At 37.9% G+C, this 13,696-nt stretch overlaps 1 protein-coding gene and 1 pseudogene across 2 annotated transcripts in view; one reads left to right on the top strand and one right to left on the bottom strand.

The window, feature by feature from the left end:
- Cdkl5 (cyclin dependent kinase like 5) overlaps nucleotides 1-13,696 on the bottom strand; it is a 172,011-nt gene that overhangs the window by 67,204 nt on the left and 91,111 nt on the right. The window lies entirely within an intron of this gene.
- Nucleotides 7,445-7,774, top strand: LOC107144115 (annotated as a pseudogene).

Below are 13,696 nucleotides of genomic sequence, written 5' to 3'. Positions count from 1 at the left end.
TATATATATATATATATATATACACACACATACATACATATATATATACACACACACACACACACATACACACACTAGCACCAATAAAAATTTCCAAATAGTTTTTTTGTTATTGCTGTTGTTGGTTTTGGTACTGGGGATTGAATTCAGGGGCACTCAACCACTGAGCCACATTCCCAACTTATTTTTATTTTATTTAGACACCAGGTCTCACTGACTTGCTTAGGGCTTCGCTAAGTTGCTGGGGCTGGCTTTGAATTCGTGATCCTCCTGTCTCAGCCTCCCAAATTGCTGGGATTATAGGTGTGTATCACTGCACCCAGCTTCCAAATAATTTTCTAACAATACCTGTTATCATGTACTTACAATTCCACGTAAGTATTTCACTATTTCCATATTTATTATTTTATAGAAACCTAAATTGTGAAAGAGACATCGTTTTTTACACTGAGTAAAAACCATAAAATGAGAGTAACTCAGACTCAGGATACATTCTATATAGCAGGGAGAATACAATAGAGCTAATGTATTTGCCAAGTATCACAGAAATTTAAAATATCGTCCATAATATGCAATGATAAAGCTAGATTTCTTCAAGAAATCCTGTAGCAATTGTGACTTTCTTTTGGTGGGGGGGTGCTGGGGGTTAAACCCAGGGGCACTCTAACACTGAGTTACATCCCCAGCACTTTTTATTTTTTATTTTGGGACAGGAATTATTAAGTTTCTGAGGCTGGCTTTGAACCTGTGATACTCATGGCACAGTCTCCAGAGTCACTGGGATTACAGGTGTGTACCACCACACCTGTCCGTGCCTCGTATTTTTTATTACTTGAAAATTACCATAGTTTGTCAATACTAAAATTTAAGTATTTCAGACCAAATCAGAAAAGAAACAATTTAGTATGGCCATGAAGGGGAGCATCTCAAGCTGTTCAGCTAACAAATGTCTACTGGGCTTCTGCTTTAGGTAAGGTTTTCTGTTGCATCCTGTGTTTGACATGAATAAGGAAATGAAGCTGTCTCAGGTACACAGAAGCTTACAACCTAGTGTGTAATAATGCATGACAGGAATTTAAAAATGCAAGACAAAAGTTGAAAAGTACAGTAAAATGTTGTATAATATGCCATGGGAGTTCAAAAAAGACGAATCATGCAAATATATAGAAAAACTGTACACTTCTTTCAGATTTAGCAGCTGAACAGATCTTGGCTTATTTGCTTCTGATCTCTCTCTTGCCTTTTGAAATGTAAAATGTCATAAATGCCATTCCCATTCCCATTCCCTCTCCTAGAGGTAACTTCTATCCTGAAGTTGGAATTTATCATTCCTATCACACATTTTTGTTTCTACAAATGAATTCAATAAAAAATGACTTCACTATTGTTTCGTACATTAAAAATCATGTAACTTTCATGTTACTGTATATCTTTTTGTAACAGCTTCTTTTTTAAAATATTTTTAGTTCCTGATGGATTTTTATTTTATTCATTTATTTATATGCAGTGCTGAGAATCAAACCCAACGCCTGACATATGTGAGGCAAGTGCTGTACCACTGAGCCCCAGCCCCAGCCCCTTGCAACAGCTTCTTTTTAACATAACAATGTGCATCTGAAATTGAAACCTACATCTAGTTCAGTGGTTCTCAACTAGGGCAACATGACCTCCCTCCAAGAAGTCTGGGGCCACTTTTTGTTGTCAAATAGGAGAAGGGACCTACTGGCATCTAGTGAGAACAGGATCTGCTATACATCCTACAGTGCACAGGACAGTTCCCACAACACAGAATTATCCAGCATCAAATGTTAGTAATGCGGCTATTCATTTTAACTAGTCATTTAAAAATAGTTCATTCATTAAACTATTTTTTCATTTTAACTATGTTGTAATATTCCCTCCAGATATTCCCCTTTTGAGACTGGTCACTTGTTAAGGACTTGTCCACCAACTGATGGGGCTGAAATTATGTGATTTCTGGCAAAACTTTGATGAAAATATTAATATATTGTAAAAATAAACCTTAAACAAAAGAGATGATTAAAAGACCGGTTCTTCAAGAATTATTAAAACTATTAATCCTGATGCTAAAATGTTCAAATTCATCTCATTTTTCATAAAGTAATGATTACTTTTACAATAACTCTGTGACATGGTCCATTAAAATATTATAATGAAATATATCTTCAAAGATATATGAAAACATATTATTTATTTTTTTGTTAAAAATTCATTTGGCCAGGGGCTGGGGATTGTGGCTCAGTAGTAGAGCACTCGCCTAGCACGTGCAAGATGCTGGGTTCAATCCTTAGCACCAAATAAAATAAATAAAATAAAGGTATTGTGTCCAATTACAACTTAAAAAAAAAAAAGACTTAAATTCATTTGGCCAAAAACAAATTAAGCCAAGTCCTGGTAAATCAACATCAATAGCTCAAACAATTGTCACTAAGGTTTACATTATGGGGCTGAGGTTGTGGCTCAGCGGTAGAGTACTCGCCTAGCATTTGCGAGGCACTGGGTTCGATCCTCAGTGCTACATAACAATAAATAAAATAAAGATTAAAAAAAGGTTTACATTATGGAGATATCACAGGACACACTAGTATACACTCTAGACAGTTTACAATTTGAATTTATTTGTATACTAAGAGTATACAAAAACTTACATTTAAAAAAGGAAAGACCAATGTATTTACTTCATGCTGAGTAAGCCTCTAAAAGGAGGCTAGTCTAACGGAAATATTAATACTCTATCAAGAACGTGAGATAGCACACAGACAAAAAAGGCAGGTGTGAGAAATGGGATCTTGTCACAGACTTCCTACAGAAAAGGTCTGACTTCAAGTTAAGTCAATGATAAAATTCCTACATAACAAACTCTACTTTCTCATTTATTTCCATTAAATATAAAATTGCTTCTACCCTAAGATGGATCTGCCCTATTTGAATCTTCCATTAAGATGTAAAGTGTGAAATATTCAGCCAGAATGCCTATTCTCACATCTTCCCCCACTAAACCTGGGCCTGACTTCTGTCCCATATCTCAGTGAACACTAGCCAAAGATTTAGAATCGCTCTTTACTTGTCTCTTGTCTGTTCCTCCAAACCCATCCAGTCTATCACCATGTGGCAGTAAGTTTTTATTTTCTAAATCTGTTTTCCAATTTACCTGAATGCTCCCATCCCTGGTCAAGCCCTTGGTACTCTCACCTGGAGTACTGCCTCGCCTCCTTATCCTTCTGTGTTTGCCCCCAGCAACCAGGCTTTTATTTGAAATTGGATATCTGATTTCATGTCGCACCATTCCTCCTTAAACTCTCCCCAAACTCCACTGACCTAACAACTATAAGCAGCCTCTCCAGGTGGCCTGTAAGGCCCATCAGGGTTCCAACCACTGGACATCCCTCTAGCCCTCTCTCCCCAGATATCCCTTGCTTGCTGAGCCCTAGTCATTCTTGCCATTTTCTCTACTACTACAGGGTCTGTTCCCTTTGCCCTTGCCCCACTCAACACTCAATGATCCCTCAAATCCTGACTCAGTCTGCACTTACTGCAACCATGAGGAGGTCTGAAGCCCATCTGCTCTCTCAGCACAAGCCTCCTCCTTATAACCTGCTCTCTCAGCACAAGCCTCCTCCTTATAACCTGCATCAAAGTTCCACCTTTACAGATGTATATGACCAAGGTCTGACTCTACGTCTTGATCAAGGTCTGACTCTACCACTAGACTGCAAGTTTGTGAGAGAGGAAAATAACTGTATGACTGGGCCAAAAAGTTGCTCAGCAAGAAAGATGAAGAGCTGGTCCTTGCAAATGTCTGACTATACTGCGTCACCAATTCAAAGCACAGATCCTGCTGACCCAGCTCATCTTTCTTGTTGAGCCTCATTTACTAATTCCACCACAGCTTAACGGAGAAACACTTTTTTTCTACCATAATAAAATTCATTACTTTCCTTGGTACACAAGGAAAAACAAGCCACTGAAGAATGCAAGCCACAAATGCACTTGGTTTTTTTGTTTGTTTGTTTTTAAAGGACAGTATATTCCCTAGGAAACACATTAGGATAGATCTATTCTTCTGTGCTTTAGAAAGTTTCAAAAAACAAAGACAACACAGGAGACATAATATAAGACCCAGAAGTCCCTCAGCAGGTAGGAATTGAAATCAGTTCTTAAAAGTTCAGAAAGTATGATACTGTCTTGATTCAAACCTTCTTTTGTTACTTGGCTACTCTGGTCTCCTGCAGATCTTAAAAATGCACTGCAAAATTCCTATTACTTTCTTTGTCAAAAACTTCTTTCACACCAGTACCATAAAATGGTTGTGTTTACTATGTTGCCAATATGTATCAAGTTATAGCAGAGGTTTACTAAATTTAAAAATGAGTATTCTGTGATTTATTTATACACCTGAAACAATAAAATGACTCTCTTTCATTGTCATCTTTATTCCATTCTGTAACAAAACTAGTAAGATTTCTTCTAGCCTGACAAAAAGTAAAATGAAAACAAAGCCATTACATAACTATGAATATGTTGATTTGCACTGTCTGAGACATTCCCAGTGGGAGAACAGTCATGAGATTGGTAACTGGTTAATATTTATGTTGCTGACAGTGCTGTATAGTATCCTGGTCCCCAAATACTCAGACCACTGGACTTCCCACAGTACTTACAATGAAGCCTTGAATTATTTTTATTTACACATTAAAAGTGAAACTATCTAGTAAGGCTGAGACATGGGACCACCTACATACTTGAAATATAAGAATAAAAACACATAAAAGTCTCAGACCATTTCATTGATAAATGCAAACCCACATATCAAGTCAATCTTTTTTTTTTTTTAAATACTTATTTATTTTTTAGTTTTCGGTGGACACAACATCTTTATTTTATTTGTATGTGGTGCTGAGGATCGAACCCAGCGCCTTGCGCATGTCAAGCGAGCGCGCTACCGCTTGAGCCACACCCCCAGCCCCCAAGTCAATCTTTTAAAATATTTCTAATATGGCTCAGTATAACTGTTATCAGTGGATTAATACCAACCTGAAGGGACACTGGCTGATAATGTCAAAGGATGAGCTAAGTGGGCTAGTTCACACAAAACTATACACTGAAAATGAGTACATCTTGTTATATATAATTAGGTATACCTTTTTCTGTTCTTTCTTTCTTTCTTTTTTTTTTTTTTGTGGGCTGGCATTGAACCTAGGGCTTTACACATGCTAAGCAAGTGCTTTACCATTGAGCTTTATTTTCCAGCCCTAGTGGGGTGGATATACATTTTTCATGTATATTATACCTCAATTAGGTTAATTTAAGATGAATCACTTATAAATAATTTACCTCACAGATATAGATTAATATGCTTGCTACCCTTATGTTCATATTATAGACTAGGTAGTTAATAAGATGTTCAAAAACTAAAATGTATTTATTAAGATGAAAAAATGAGATACCTAAACCACAATTTTTGCTAATCCCTCTGGTAGAGCAAACAGTGACTCTTTTTGTTTCAATTTTATTTTTTAGAAGTAGTTAGACACAATACCTTTATTTTGTTTATTTTTATGTGGTGCTGAGGATTGAACCCAAGGCCCTACACGTGCTAGACAAGCGCTCTACCACTGAGCCACAATCCCAGCCCCCAGTGACTCTTTTTAATAAAAAGGGATATATAAACTGGGCATAGTGGTGCATGACCACAATTCCCAGCTACTTGAGAGGTTGGGGCAGGAAGATTTTGAGTTGGAGGTCAGCCCGGGCAACATGATGAGACCCCATCAAAAGAAAGAAAGAGAGCAAGAGAAAGGAAGGAAGGAAAGGGAGAGACAGGTAGATTTTCAATACACTCTAGCTCCATATTATCATACAAAATGTGAGATATATTTGATTTTCACATAATCCACACTTTCATGCATTGTGTATAAACGCTCTGAAACTACCTTGTATACACCAAATTCAGACCATGGTATGACAGCAAATGAATGAAAATTTCAAAGACTATGTAGCGATGATGCCTGTCAGACTGCATTTAGTTTGGTGATATTAACCATCACACCTATACAGCAGATATTATACAACTGGGTTACTATTTCATTTTGCCCTTATTTTATAATAATGAAGAAAGAGATGAGAAAATCAAAGTCCTACTTCTAGTGATCAAGTAACTGAGACCAAGATAGCATTAATTAGGTATGCCAAATACAGGCAATCTACAACCTCAATCAGACAATCATTGAACTTAAGCTATATTCAATTGTGAGCAAAGAATACAAAATTTAAATTTAAATGCAGAAAATATATCCTCAAAGATTATCCTGTTATAACAGAACAATAATTTACAGCATGCTAAACCTAAGGTGTACCAAGAAGGTGGGGCTTTTCAATTTTCTGTAACCAATTTAACTTTGCTTTTTAAGCATCCACTTTGACTTCAACTTACATTCTATAGCAGCTAAGTCCTTCTGGTTTATAATCTCTTTCTGGTAAATGCTCAGTTTTTCACACTTTCTTCCTGCTTCTATCAAGATGGCAGCTGGGTGTATGGATATGGGTGGGGCAACAGAACTTCACAGAAGGCAGGGAGGGGCTCTCAGGTCTCCAAGACGAGGTTCCTTCTATTTCAGATACAGACCTGCTGCTGCTGCTGCTGCTGCTGCTGCTGCTGCTTACCACGGGAGCTATAGAGACTCTGGTGTCTCTTGACTTAATGCCTAGGAGTCTGGCCCAGTTGTTTAGGCTCCCTCTCAATTTTATTGGTGCTGAAGATATCCAGACTCTATAGTCTCATTTATACCTGACACATGCCCCTCAACACAGCTTCCCCACTGACTAGTACACTGGCTCTCAACTCAGCTACTTGGGGTGTGCAGTATCTTTGGGATCCTTAGAAGCCACTCACAAGCTAAAGAGGCCGAGGAGTCTTCTCTCAATCTAATCACACCCTGCTTCATTTCCTTCTGCTGTCACTACTGCAGATGTAATAAGGCAACTCTACAGGTGGTTTCTTCTCCAAGTTCCAAGAGGGGAATGGGGCATCAGCTTCTTTTGCTTTTGGCTTTACCCTCAACATCCCCAACCCCACCAACCAAGAATTTCAGGTTTTTTTGAGATGGTTGTGTTGAGGAATGTTGAGACAATTCCTCCTGTCCTCTTGCCTGCTCTAACTCTGCCTCTTCTGCCCACATTGCTTTGATACCTGAAAGGGCTGTCTTTTGTTTCTTCTTTAATTCTCAGCAATTTCCCCTATAAAGTGGCATTCATGCTATACTCTCTCCTGAGGCCATGACAGAAGAAAATGTAAGGAGACAGAAACCAATTTATTGACCAAAAATTTATTAACCAAGTATTCAAAAAATATTATCCCTATTAAATATATAGATTCAAGTATAGTGATAGAAGAAAAAAAAAAGAAAGCCTTAAGCCTTTTCCCATGGTGACAACCTCCCCATAAGAACATGCCTCTTGCAAAGAATCTCTTCATCCCTCTCCAAAAGAGAAGAAGAAACCCAAGAAGCAGCACCTGGTGTTATTCCTATTTCATAGATGTAAAATGCCTAGGGTGCTCTAAAATCACCACCATTTTTAGCCATGCACAAACAATAGTTTGGTGTGTTGGCTGCTCCACTGTCCTCTGCCAGCCTGCAGGAGCTTTAGAAAAGCAAGGCTTATAAAAGGATGCTCCTTCAGGAGGAAGCAACACTAAAAGCAACCTGAATAAAGATGAGTGGGAAAACATCCCAATTAACATATTTTGGATAAAGAAAAGGAGGGCTTAAAATTATGGTCAGAGTGAAAAAATACATAATCCAAATGAAGACAAGAATCTATGGTTCTACTGAACTAGTGATATCAGATAACAGCTCTCTAAAGTATCTTTTTTACCAAAGGGGGGGCCTAACTTCCTCATGATCAATTTTTCCAGTAAGTTATGTGGATATCACTGAAGTCAGCATACTTGCAGATACTTGTGGGAAAACAATATACAGACAGCTAACGATAGTACAGCTAGTATAGAGCAAGTTATTCGCTGCTTCCTAGGAAACCCTAACAGAAACCAGGCCCACGACTATGCATGTGCTCATACCTTCTGCTAAAGATAGAGACAGTGGAGTTAAATGGTTATAAATTAGTTCCTACGAATGTCTGTTTTGCTATTTTTTATTAACATGCTGATAAATCATGCATGCATGTATATAAAATCTATTAAGTCTGGGTTTTGACAAATATCATGCTACACTAATTTTACATTGTCCTATAAAATAAGACAATGTGAATGCTGAAATCTGGCAAACACAGTCAACACGACAAGTTTTAATTTTTTTTTCCAATTCATGAGAAATACAGCTGGTTTTACAATAGAAGCATGTTTAATGAAATTCTGAAGTTCAAAAGAAATGAATTATGTTCTATAATAATATCTTCAGGCTATCTGAGCACAAGGTCCTCAAGTGCACAATCACTATGACGCTCACAAGACAAGAAAGACTGTGAGGTACAGCAAGGGAAACTCAGAAACTCCCTATCCAAACACTGCAGTGAATTTCCTCCAGGGATGCCACCATCACATGTTCTGACAGATATGTTCACACATAAGCCGACAAAGAAACAGAAAAAGTTCCAAGTCAATGCTTTTTACCATAGCTGTATCCACACAGGAAACTGAAAAAAACACTCAAATAAATAATAAGGATTTTTCTTTTCTTAAAAACTTATTTTCAAAATATCTAGCTAATTTAGTGAAAATATCTTATATCGTATATGCATTGTGGGAAAAATTAGAAAATTCCAGACTTGGTTTCTCTTACCATAGGAAGAAAAAGAATACCACATGTATATCAGCAGACTATAATACTTTTGAAAAGAATTTGGTCAGATTTGTTTTTATGTCCAAGTACCTAGCATTTTGTTGTACATATGTATAAATGATGTATATAAATTGTCTGCTGAATTGAACAGGTCTGGAAGAGGAACTATTTACCACCATCACATAAAGAAGCTTGATGACCTATACATGCCACCTTGAGCACTAAAGCAAAAAAGAGCAGACAAAATTCCCCAAAATGGCAATAGCCTTGAAACAACAGTGACATGTAAGTCTCAAGCAGTTCAATGTTTTAAGAGAATTAGCCAAAGGACACTATAAACTTAAACATTTTTGTGCCTGGTTATTTAATGTCAAGAATATCAGGGTTGGGGATATAGCTCAGTTGATAGAGTGCTTGCCTTGCATGAACAAAGCCCTGGGTACAATCCCTAGCACCACAAAAAATGAAATACAATAAAAAAGAATATCACTGAAAAATAAGGAACTCAGCTCAACAGAAATATAAGTAAGTAAACCAGTAAAAAATGGGCAATAGACCTAAATAAACATTTCTCAAAAGAAGACAAACAAATGGCCAACAGGTATATAAAAAATGCTCAGTGTCACTTTTTATGAGGGAAATACAAATCAAAACAACAATGAGATATCAGTTCACTCTAGTAAGAATGGCTATTTTCAAAATGATAAAAGATACCGCTGGTGAGGATGTGAAGAAAAGGGAACCCTTGCACACTGTTGGTAGGAATGAAAATTAGTACAGCCATTATGGAAAACAATATGGAGATTCCTCAAAAAATTAAAAATAGAACCACCATAGGATCTAACAATCCCACTACAGGTATATAGATAGCCAAGGGTAATGACATCAGTATGTCAAAGAGTCATCTGCATCCCCATATTTGCTATAGCATTATTCACGTTGGGAAATATGTAACCAAACTAAGTAAGTGTCCATTGACAGATGAATGGGTAAACAAAATGTGGTACAAAGACACAAAGGAATACTGTTCAGTCATAAAAGAAAAAAATCCTGTCATCTGAGACGTCATGGAACTAGAGATCACTATATTAAGTGAAATAAGCCAGGCACAGAAAGTACCACATTGTTGAGAGCCACAGCTGAAGGGGCCCCAGCAAACTTCCAGCTGCCAGCAAACTTCCAGCTGCAGGCTGATGATTGGCTCACAGCGGCCCCAGCAACATCTAGCTGATTGGCTCCTCTGCGGTGATGCTCATTGAGCTGTTTCCCTGCCCTTTCAGACCACGGAGCTGCTCATTGGGGGACTTTTTTGGCTCCGCCCACATGACCCAGCCAATCGGCCTCAAGAGCAGGAGGATTGTGGGAGGTGGAGAGAAGCTTGTGTGGGAGAGAGAGGCTTGTGGAAAGCCGGTGGTGGCAGTTGAGGCTCTGAGGGTTTTTCCTGAGAGGCTGTTTTGTTTGGCGTGTGTGGTTCTAAAAATAAAGTTAGTTTCTTTTGACAAGTGGCTCCTGATTGTGCCCAGCCAGACTGCGGCACCACATAATCTTGCTAATGTGTGGACTAAAATGGTTGATCTCATAGGGGAAAAAAAAAGAATACCACTGAAGCACAGTATTAAAATTCTCTTTGAATAGTACTATCTAAAGGCCTTAGTGAGGTCATCATCTTGCACATAGTAGATATTTAAAATACAGGGCTGGGGATGTGGCTCAAGCTGTAACGCGCTCGCCTGGCATGCGTGGGGCACTGGGTTCCATCCTCAGCACCACATAAAATAAAAGATGTTGTGTTTACCAAAAACTAAAAAATAAAAATATTTAAAAATTCTCTCTCTCTCTCTCTCTCTCTCTCTCTCAAATAAATAAAAAGTAAAATACACATTACTGTCAATCACAAGAATTCAGGAAAAGAATGATGTATGACACATCATGCAACCTGATGGCTTTCCAAAGCTTTCAAGAGGAAGTTCTAATTCCATGCTTTACCTCCTAACTTTTTAAGGAAAAAGTCCCTTGCTCCTGTCACACCTAATTATTTGCAATTTCTCGGCTGAGCCTTCACCTGCACTTGCTTCTATCTGCTCACACACTGCCTTAAGCATTCATTCATTTCACATTTCCCAAGCTCCTACTATGTGATAGACACTGTGCCAAGCACTGGATATGCATAGGGAGTAGGATCAATAGGGTCTTTGTTCTCATGGAAGTTACATTCTGGAAGGACAAGACATATTAATAAGTAAGCAAGTAAAAGAACAAGACAACTGCTTATACTGGAAAACAAAATGGGCAATCAATAGTGTCTATTTGGGTAGCAAAAGACCCAAAGGACATTTTAGCTCTCCTATTTCTACTTCATTACTAATTCACCTTCAAACCCCTCCTTTGGAAAGCACTTATTTTGTGCACTCCTCTTTTGTGATCTATCCCTAGTACCATATCCACACCTCCAGCAAGCACTTTCTACAGCTTCCCTGGAATCTAGCCTGGACAGACAGTAATGAAGATCTGTAAGAGTAGGTGCCTCATTTAACTCTATGCCCCCAAGATCTAGCAGAAAAGTCCCCAATAGGATGCAATGGATGAATTGGACAGTTTGGCCGTTCTAAGTATCTCTTACACTGATCAAGAAGGAATGAAACAAGGGGCATAATGAGCAAAGAAATGAGATATGAAAATCTTACTGTAACTAAAAACATGGCAGATGGACTGAACTATTAGTTTGCTGAAAGGAACACCTACGATTTGAAATAAATGTCTTATTTCTTTACATTTCTATTCTCTGACAACCTGTGAACTTAAGGGCAGAGAGCACACCCAATCACTGCTGTGACGAGCTTTTTCCTTCTAAATGGTGGACTCTCCATAATTGTTGACCATGTCCTTCTCAGTTCTTTCTCCCAAACACCCATCAAGATTCACTACAGCAAGTGCTTTAACAAATGTCTGCTTAATGAGTTGAAGTTTTAAAACTCACTCCTATGTTTTCTCTTGAGCTAGAACTAACAAAAATATTTTGTGTCAACAAAATGTATTCAAATGGTGTAGCTGATAAATCAGTGTGAATTTAGCGGGAAAAAAATCTGCTCCTGATAAATCGCACAGTGGTTAAGTGCCTGTAGAAATTTAATAGTCAATGATATGAAAAAATGCAAATTAATGGATGACTCTAAGAGAAATTATGCTTAATTCCCTAACAAAACACAGCAGAAAATTTATATTCAACACTCTGTGTTTACATGGAATAGAAACAAAACTGTAAGATTATAGTACCAAGTACATAGAATATGTATGTAAATGGAACTTGACTCCACTTTTCAGATGAATGAAAAATTCAAGCATTTTCACTGAAAAAGCAAGTAAAGGGCAGCATGAATCCTTTCTGAACAGAGGAACTTGGCTCCTCTATAATTGCTTTACAATAAGTCCCTAAAGAATTTAAATCTACTGGCATGGATAAATGACATAATGACTTGTGAATCATGTCCTTCTAGTTATTCTACTAGCTGTATTTGAGCAAAGGGGAAGCTAAAAAGATAGAAATTAACACAAATGTATGAAGAAAGATGCTATAATAGATGTGCATAACCAGAAATAAACTGTTATATTTTATATTGAGCTCTAAACAATTGAACAGAAATGTACAGATTTCTAATAAAATCATTACGTCCTACTTAAAGGAACAAATCAAAAAAAAAATTTTATTAGAGAACTGTATTCCATACAGTTGAGAGTGTAAGCTATTTTTCATACTCTTGTGGCCGGCCAAGTCCATCTACATGGTTTTCTAAGAAAGAAAACAAACAAAAAAAAAATTGTTTCCAGTTAGAAACATTCTTGTTACTTTTGCTTAATACCTTTTAGAAGTCAGAAACACTTCTTGCAGATACATGATCACTCTTGATCTCAAATAATCATATAGCAAGGTGAAACTCAAAAGGTTGCCTCACCTCCAAAGAAAGGGTAAAGACTTCAACTCTGGAGCCAGACTGCCTAAATTGAAATCCTGGCTTCACCAACTATGACTTGAGTGAGTTGCCATAGGAACTTACTTAACCTCTCTGTGCCTCAATCTCCTTGTTGGGAAAACTGTGACTGTTAATAATATCGTATATTCCTGAGATTACCATTAAGACTAAATGAGAAGATACAAGTCAAAAAAATGTCATTAGCCTTATCACTGTCATTATCAAGGAGATAAAATGATAGTTAAAATGCTTTAACTTTTGTGCATTCCCAAATCATCAAAAGCAAGTTTCCAAAGAAATCCAGGGAGCCATAGGGCTGAGTTCCTAAGATTTGGTTCCTCTTACCCTTGTGGGTGGGGTGGCAGCTACAAGTCTTGACAGTTATTTGTGAGCTCAGCTTTACAGCAGCAGTAGAGCTGAACTTCCGTCCAATAGACTATGAAGAGATGGAGTTCTGCAAGGACTAGGTGGGCCATGGGGCTGCGGTTCCTGCATGCAGCAGAAGGGGTCCAGAACTCTTAAGAGGTGGTACTTCTGAGGTTTCTTCTGCCTGTTCACTAGCACATGACCTGGGGAGCTGGGTCCAGGGCAGCACTGCCTACTGGATAGCAGCTACTGGCCCCAGGACTTAAATGGTAACCAGAATGGAACCAAGGTAACCATAAGACTCAAAGCACTATGCCTCCTCCCCATTTGTCTGGTAGCTCAAAACCAAAGGAGGCTTATACTAGCCAACAGGAGGGGAAGAAGCTCTGATAATGCCATAACCCTGATAGAATGGAGCTAGATTTAGTTTCGTGGGTTTTTTTTATTTTTCTCCTCTTCTTTTTATTTGGGTTTTTTTTTTTTTTTTTTTTTGGTGTGTGTGTGTGCGCGCGCGTGTGTGTGTGTGTGTGTGTGTGTGTAGTG

Source organism: Marmota marmota, unplaced genomic scaffold (assembly GCF_001458135.2).
Source record: "Marmota marmota marmota unplaced genomic scaffold, marMar, whole genome shotgun sequence".
NCBI classification, from domain to species: Eukaryota; Metazoa; Chordata; class Mammalia; order Rodentia; family Sciuridae; genus Marmota; species Marmota marmota.
Note: the sequence above shows the minus strand (reverse complement) of the source record. Positions and strands in the feature narration are given on the sequence as shown.